An 8,629-nucleotide genomic window follows, 5' to 3' on the forward strand; every position below is an offset into this window, starting at 1 on the left:
CTCTCGTGATTGTTGTACGAGAATTCGGCCCATGGCAGGAGATCCACCCAGTCAGAATGGTGGGCATTAACGAAGTGCCGAAGGTAACTGTTCAGGTTCTGATTGATCCGCTTCACTTGACCATTAGACTGTGGGTGGTAAGCGGAGGAGAAGTCCAGGGTGACGTCCAGCAATTTACAAGTGGCTCTCCAGAAACGGGAAGTGAACTGTACCCCACGATCCGACACGATGTGACGGGGCAGGCCATGAAGACGGAAGATGTGGCGGATAAAGTCTTTAGCCAGCTCGGGTGCAGACGGAAGACCTGGCAGTGGAATGAAGTGAGCCATCTTGGAGAAGCGGTCAGCGACCACCCAAATGACCGTACAACCGGCAGAGACGGGCAGATCAGTAATGAAGTCCATCGCTATATGCTGCCAGGGGGCAGCAGGTACTGGCAGAGGTAGGAGGCGGCCGGCCGGCAGGTGTCTCGGAACTTTGTTGCGGGCGCAGGACACACAGGCAGAAACAAAGTCTATTACATCCTTGTGCAGGTTAGGCCACCAGTAGTGCCGGGTAATAAGCTGGAGGGTCTTTTTCTGACCGGCGTGGCCAGCTAGTTTAGACGAATGACCCCAGTGTAGGATCTTCTCCCGATCAGGTACTGGTACGAACGTCTTACCAGGAGGAAGACGATTTAGACTCACGGGAGCCACCTGCATTACTCTGGCGGGATCGATGATATGTTTCGGATCCTCCTCGAGATCAGACACCAGAAAGGACCGAGACAAGGCGTCCGCCTTGACGTTTTTGTCAGCCGGGCGAAAATGAAGGACAAAATCAAAACGAGCAAAAAACAAGGACCACCGGGCTTGGCGCGGGTTAAGTCTCTGGGCATGCTGGAGGTAAGCCAAGTTCTTGTGGTCAGTGTAAATTATTACCGGGTGAAGAGCCCCCTCGAGCAGGTAACGCCACTCCTCCAATGCCAGTTTGATGGCCAATAACTCTCGGTCTCCTATGGAATAGTTGCGCTCAGAGGAGGAGAAGAGTTTAGAGAAGAAGCCACAAGTTACCATCCTCCCGGAAGATGATTTTTGAGTAAGTACCGCTCCGGCTCCAGAGGAGGAGGCGTCAACTTCCAGGAAGAACTGCTTGTTGCCATCTGGGCGATGCAGCACCGGGGCGGAAGAGAAGGCCTGTTTAAGGGAAAGAAAGGCCTCCTCAGCTTCGGGTGGCCACTCTTTGGGATTAGTACCTTTACGGGTGAGCGCAGAAATTGGGGCCGTCCGGGAAGAGAAGTGTGGTATGAAGAGGCGGTAGTAGTTGGCGAAGCCCAGGAATCGCTGAATGGCCTTCAACCCCTCCGGTCGGGGCCATTTCTCGATGGCAGACAGTTTCTCAGGATCCATTTGTAGGCCGGTCTGAGAGATAATGTAGCCCAGAAACGGAAGCGAGGTCTGCTCAAAGAGGCACTTCTCAAATTTAGCGTAGAGATGGTTCAGCCTTAGCCTGAGCAGGACCTGACGAACGTCCCTCCGGTGAGTCTGGAGATCCGGAGAGAAGACCAAGATGTCGTCCAGGTACACCACTACGCAGGAGTAGAGAAGGTCCCGGAAGATGTCATTGACCAACTCTTGAAAGACGGCAGGAGCGTTACAGAGACCAAAGGGCATTACCAGGTATTCATAGTGGCCGTCCCGGGTGTTGAATGCCGTCTTCCATTCATCCCCCTGACGAATACGAACCAGGTTGTACGCCCCACGAAGGTCCAGTTTGGTGAAGATCCTAGCCCCCCTCAGACGATCAAATAATTCTGGAATGAGCGGAAGGGGGTACTTATTCTTCACCGTGATCAGGTTTAGGCCTCTATAGTCTATACAGGGACGGAGAGAGCCGTCCTTCTTTTTGACGAAAAAGAAGCCTGCTCCCACCGGGGAGGTAGATTTCCGGATGAATCCTCTGGCCAGATTCTCCTCAATATATTCGGACATTGACCGGGTCTCAGCAGCGGATAAAGGATAGATACGCCCACGGGGAGGAGTAGTACCGGGTAGCAGATCGATGGGACAGTCGTATGGTCTATGTGGTGGTAATGTCTCTGCCTCCTTTTTATTAAAGACATCTGCATAAGACCAATAAGGAATCGGAAGTCCAGGTAGATTAGCTGGGGTAGGAGAGGGACGGACGGGATGGACGGGAACCAGGCAAGTTTTATGACAGTCTTGTCCCCAGCGAAGGACCTCTCCGGTTTGCCAGTCTAGCACGGGTGCATGTCTCTGGAGCCAGGGCAGACCTAGCAAGAGGGCGTGAGAGAGTCCAGGCAGAACATGAAAGGAGATACTTTCAGAATGCAGCATTCCCACCTGCAGGGTAATGGATTCGGTGATGAGTTGAATGGGGCGAGGTAAGAGGCCCCCATCCACGGCAGCGACAGACAAGGGTACAGCCAGAGGTTTGGTGGGGATGCGGTATTTCTCAACCAGGGACTGTGAAATAAGGTTCCCGGCTGCTCCAGAGTCAAGTTGGGCTAGTTCGAAATAACGGTTCTCCCCGTAGATGATCGAAACTGACAACAGCAGGGATGGAGAGGATTTATTCTTGTCTAGGTGGACCTCTCTGAGCGAACCTAGACACAGGCGTTTCCCGACCTCTCCGGGCAGGCACGGATCCGGTGCTCCTTACTGCCACAGTAGAAGCAGCTCCCCTCGGCACGGCGTGAGTCCTGACGGGTTTTGACCATCTTGGTCTGGTCGACCTGCATAGGCTCAGGAGAGTGTACCTGGGGAGAGATGGAGGGAATGACGGGTTTCTGGAAAGTAGGAGCTAAACGTGGAATCCTTCTCTCACGGGTGACCTCTTTGGCACGCTCCTGGAACCGTAGGTCAATCCGGGTGGCAAGGGTTATTAGATCATCGAGAGAGGTAGGAATGTCCCGACCAGCAAGTTCATCTTTAATACGACCGGACAGACCCTCCCAGAAGACGGATACCAGAGCGTCGTTATCCCAAGCCAGCTCCGAGGCAAGGGTGCGGAACCGTATGGCATATTGGCCCACGGTGAGACCCTCCTGACGGAGGCGTAGCAGAGAGGATGCGGATGAGGTCTTCCGTCCGGGTTCGTCGAAGACTTTCCGGAAAGCCGAGAGAAAAGCAGGCAAGTTGGACACCAGGGGGTCTCCTCTCTCCCATAGAGGATTTAGCCAGGCCAGGGCCTCCCCGGTGAGATGGGACATGATAAAGGCAATTTTGGCCCGGTCGGAATTAAACTGATGGGACAAAAGTTCAAAGTGCAGGGTGCACTGATTTATGAAGCCCCGAGCCTGGACGGAGTCGCCTCCGAAGCGAGGAGGTGCAGACAGCCGGGGACCGGGATAGGTTACCATGGTATTAGTGGGTAGCGGAGCTGCCGGGTTGCGAGTCATGGTACTGGCAGTGGCTGCAGGTGGTGCAGTCAGAGTGTCCAGGCGAGTATTGACATTCCGCAGGTGACCCAGGATGGACTCCTGTTGGGACCTTTGACGGGACAGTTCATGACACAGGTCCGTGAGCGAGGGAGCTTGGGTGCCACCGGGTTCCATGGCCCGAGCAAACTGTAACGGGTCCGGGAGGCGGACTGTAACGGGTCCGGGAGGCGGAACCTCTGAGCTACTATACAAGGGGGCGGCCCTTGTAAGGGAGCGGGTGGCAGTCTCTGGGTGAACAGACAGGGAGTTACGGCAAGTGATCAGGGCAGTCTCTGGGTAAGGGGTAGGTACGACCTGTGATGGCAGAGCCTCCGGGTAGGCTAGCAGGCAGATGGTAGATGTGTGCTCCCAGGTGAGCAAGCGAGAGTCTCTGGAATAGCAGGTGGTCACGGCACGTGATGGCGGAACCTCCGGGCTGGCAGGCAGGTAGGTAACGGAGAAGCCCTCCCAGGTGAGCGGGCAAGCTGGTCCATAGACAGACTGACCGGAGTAGTAAGGCAGACCGTCGGACCTCAGGCAAGCAGGCAGGTAGCTGATATGCGCTCCCAGGTGAGCGGGCAGGCTGGTCCTTTAGACAGACTGACAGGAGTAGTAAGGCAGACCGTCGGACCTCAGACTGGCAGACAGGTAACAAGTATTCAGGCAGGAATCAGGCAGGTAACTGGCAGGTAACTAGCAGGAAACTGGCAGGTAACTGGCAACGGGACCTGAGGGCTGAAGCACAGGTGAGACACAGGTGCAAACAACATTGCTCGGGCACCTCCATTTTGGAGGAGGTGCCTTATATATGATGAAGTCCTCCGGCCATTGGCCGGGGACTCTTTAGGGCGGCGCGCGCGGCCCCTTTAAGAGGAGGGGAGCGCGCGCGCGCGCGCCCTAAGCACAGGGGCCGGGAAGGAGCGCGCGCTGAGAGCAGAGCAGGAGGAGGACGCCGGGACGGAGCGCGCGCTGACAGCAGAGCGGGGGGAAGATGCCGGGCACGGAGCAGAGCGGTGAGGGGAGCAGCGTCCCTGCCTAGCAGAGGGCAGGGACGCCGGCACTACAGAGATCCCAGTCCTGGGCCTGCTGTAGTGATCCTAATCCTGGGCCTTCTGTAGTGATCCCAGCCCTGGGCCTGCTGTAGTGATCCCAGTCCTGGGCCTGCTGTAGTGATCTAAGTCCTGGGCCTGCTGTAGTGATCCCAGTCCTGGACCTGCTGTAGAGATCCTAGCCGTGGGCCTGCTGTAGTGATCCTAATCCTGGGCCAGCTGTAGTGATCCCAGTCCTGTGCCTGCTGTAGTGATCACAGTCCTGGGCATGCTGTAGTGATCCCAGTCCTGGGCCTGCTGTAGAGATCCCAGTCCTGGGCCTGCTGTGGTGATCCTAATCCAGGGCCTGCTGTAGTGATCCCAGTCCTGGGCCTGCTGTAGTGATCCCAGTCCTGGGCCTGCTGTAGTGATCCCAGTCCTGGGCCTGCTGTAGTGATCCTAGCCCTGGGCCTGCTGTAGTGATCCCAATCCTGGGCCTACTGTAGTGATCACAGTCCTGGGTCTGCTGTAGGGATCCCAGTCCTGGGCCTGCTGTAGTGATCCTAATCCTGGGCCTGCTGTAGTGATCCCAGCCCTGGGCCTGCTGTAGTGATCCCAGTCCTGGGCCTGCTGTAGAGATCCCAGTCCTAGGCATGCTGTAGAGATCCTAATCCTGGGCCTGCTGTGGTAATCCCAGTCCTGGGCCTGCTGTAGTGATCCCAGTCCTGGGCCTGCTGTAGTGATCCCAGCCCTGGGGCTGCTGTAGTGATCCCAGCCCTGGGCCTGCTGTGGTGATCCCAGTCCTGGGCCTGCTGTAGTGATACCAGCCCAGGGCCGGCTGTAGTGATCCCAATCCTGGGCCTGCTGTAGTGGTCCCAGTCCTGGGTCTGCTGTAGAGATCCCAGTCCTGGGCCTGCTGTAGTGATCCTAATCCTGGGCCTGCTGTAGTGATCCTAATCCTGGGCCTGCTGTAGTAATCCCAGTCCTGGGCCTGCTGTAGTGATCCCAGTCCTGGGCCAGCTGTAGTGATCCCAGTCCTGTACCTGCTATAGTGATCCCAGTCCTGGGCATGCTGTAGTGATCCCAGTCCTGGGCCTGCTGTAGAGATCCCAGTCCTGGGCCTGCTGTGGTGATCCTAATCCAGAGCCTGCTGTAGTGATCCCAGTCCTGGGCCTGCTGTAGTGATCCCAGTCCTGGGCCTGCTGCAGTGATCCTAGCCCTGGGCCTGCTGTAGTGATCCCTATCCTGGGCCTGCTGTAGTGATCCCAGTCCTGGGTCTGCTGTAGCGATCCCAGTCCTGGGCCTGCTGTAGTGATCCTAATCCTGGGCCTGCTGTAGTGATCCCAGCCCTGGGCCTGCTGTAGTGATCCCAGCCCTGGGCCTGCTGTAGTGATCCCAGTCCTGGGCCTGCTGTAGAGATCCCAGTCCTAAGCCTGCTGTAGAGATCCTAATCCTGGGCCGGCTGTGGTAATCCCAGTTCTGGGCCTGCTGTAATGATCCCAGTCCTGGGCCTGCTGTAGTGATCCCAGCCCTGGGGCTGCTGTAGTGATCCCAGTCCTGAGCCTGCTGTGGTGATCCCAGTCCTGGGCCTGCTGTAGTGATCCCAGCCCAGGGCCTGCTGTAGTGATCCCAATCCTGGGCCTGCTGTAGTGATCTCAGTCCTGGGTCTGCGGTAGAGATCCCAGTCCTGGGCCTGCTGTAGTGATCCTAATCCTGGGCCTGCTGTAGTGATCCTAATCCTGGGCCTGCTGTAGTAATCCCAGTCCTGGGCCTGCTGTAGTGATCCCAGTCCTGGGCCTGCTGTAGTGATCCCAGCCCAGGGGCTGCTGTAGTGATCCCAGTCCTGCGCCTGCTGTAGTGATTCCAGTCCTGGGCCTGCTGTAGTGATCCCAGCCCAGGGCCTGCTGTAGTGATCCCAATCCTGGGCCTGCTGTAGTGATCCCAATCCTGGGCCTGCTGTAGTGATCCCAGTCCTGGGTCTGCAGTAGAAATCCCAGTCCTGGGCCTGCTGTAGTGATCCTAATCCTGGGCCTGCTGTATTGTCCCCAGCCCTGGGCCTGCTGTAGTGATCCCAGCCCTGGGCCTGCTGTAGTGATCCCAGCCCTGGGCCTGCTGCAGTGATCCCAGTACTGGGCCTGCTGTAGTGATCCCAGTCCTGGGCCTGCTGTAGTGATCCTAATCCTGGGCCTGCTGTTGTAATCCCAGTCCTGGGCCTGTGGTAGTGATCCCAGTCCTGGGCCTGCTGTAGAGATCCTAGCCCTGGTCCTGCTGTAGTGATCCCAGTCCTGGGCCTGCTGTAGTGATCCAAGTCCTGGGCCTGCTGTAGTGATCCCAGTCCTGGACCTGCTGTAGAGATCCTAGCCCTGGGCCTGCTGTAGTGATCCCAGCCCTGGGCCTGTTGTAGTGATCCCAGTCCTGGGCCTGCTGTAGTGATCCCAATCCTGGGCCTGCTGTAGTGATCCCAGTCCTGGGCCTGCTGTAGTGATCCTAGTCCTGGGCCTGCTGTAGTGATCTTAGTCCTGGGCCTGCTGTAGTGATTCCGGTCCTGGGGGCCTGCTGTAGTGATCCCAGCCCTGGGCCTGCTGTAGTAATCCCAGTCCTTGGCCTTCTGTAGTGATCCCGGTCCTGGGCCTTCTGTAGTGATCCTAGTCCTGGGCCTGCTGTAGTAATCCCAGCCTTGGGCCTGCTGTAGTGATCCCAGCCCTGGGCCTGCTGTAGTGATCCCAGCCCTGGGCCTGCTGTAGTCATCCCGGTCCTGAGCCTTCTGTAGTGATCCCAGTCCTGGGCCTGCTGTAGTAATCCCAGCCTTGGGCCTGCTGTAGTGATCCCAGCCCTGGGCCTGCTGTAGTGATCCCAGCCCTGGGCCTGCTGTAGTGATCCCGGTCCTGGGCCTTCTGTAGTGATCCTAGTCCTGGGCCTGCTGTAGTGATCCCAGCCTTGGGCTAGCATTCCTAATATCAGCCAAACATGCATATTTACTAGGTTGTGCAGATCATGACTGGGCTCCCCGTCACTTTTCTCCTTACCCCTTCTTCTAACTGTTACCTGTAAAAAAAATACTTCTTTCTGTATTTTTTCTATCAAGGACTTCTATATCACGATATTCTTATAAAAAAAATGTATCTATTTATTCTCGGGTTGTCCATTAAAAAGGATGATTTCAGAAGGTACATACAATAATTAAATAGTTAGAGTAATTGTCCATTTGTCCATAATTAGCTTAATAGTTGAGATTCACCCATCTTTTCCTGGGATCCTGGCTGGTAGATTGCATCTGTCTGTGTCCAGCACGTGTGTCAGGATGACACCATGTGTCCCTTGGGCCTACATCAGCAGCTGGTTTACACACAGTCCCTCGTCCTGTGTCCTGTGGAATGGCAAGAATCCCCCCTGTCTCTAACATGGGCTTTTATAGGCCGGTCATATGGCACCTGTTCTTCTAATTATGGTGCTGAACTAAAAATACAGAAATAGCGCATGTCATCTAGAAACGATGGCTGATGCAATCTTATGTATGTATGGTACAGAACTCAGAATTAAGAATAAAATGAATATTCATAATTAATATTTAACATTACCCAGCCACCTACTTCTGGGTCCTGATCTTCTCCACCTTCATCCTCCTCCATATCACTGGCCTCAGCCAGAGGCGCTCAGTGACCTCTAAACTCCTCTCCAGGTTTGCAATGCTCCTTTTGTAAAAAAAATAAACAAACAAGAATTTGCATGTGTTGCTATTTTTCAACATCCGTAATGTTTTACATTTTTTGTTCGATGAAGGTGTGTACGGGCTTGTCTTCTGCGCCCTAAGCTGTAGTTTTTATTGATTCCAATTTGGGCTACAAACATCGCCTATAGCTGCATTTAATTTTGCATTAACCAATCGGATTAATTAATTTTATGTTTTTGGTAGATCGGACTTTTAAGGACGAGGAGATAGCACATGTGTATGTTTTCAGATTTTTTGAGTATTATTTATTTTTAATGGTGAATAAGGATGATGATTTGAACTTTTAGTTTTTTTTTTTTTTGTGCTTTTAAAAACATATTTTTTTTCTTTTACTGTATTTGTTAGTCTTCTTAGGGGACTTGAACCTGTGAGTGTCTGAACTTGGAAGGGGGAGGAAACAACTTCATAGCCGTCCACGGCCATCAACATGGGCGAGTTCCAAATCCATGG

At 54.7% G+C, this 8,629-nt stretch overlaps 1 long non-coding RNA gene across 1 annotated transcript in view; it reads right to left on the reverse strand.

Moving 5' to 3' along the window:
* Positions 1-8,149, reverse strand: part of LOC141249066 (uncharacterized) — a 29,771-nt gene extending 21,622 nt beyond the window's left edge. Inside the window, exon 1 of the long non-coding RNA XR_012312033.1 lies at positions 8,040-8,149. This is a non-coding gene — a long non-coding RNA (uncharacterized lncRNA). The remainder of the gene's footprint in view (positions 1-8,039) is intronic.
* Between the last annotated feature and the right edge of the window lie 480 nt (positions 8,150-8,629).

This window comes from Phyllobates terribilis, unplaced genomic scaffold (assembly GCF_046119375.1).
Source record: "Phyllobates terribilis strain yellow unplaced genomic scaffold, ASM4611937v1 Scaffold_2__4_contigs__length_985480577, whole genome shotgun sequence".
Classification (NCBI taxonomy): Eukaryota; Metazoa; Chordata; class Amphibia; order Anura; family Dendrobatidae; genus Phyllobates; species Phyllobates terribilis.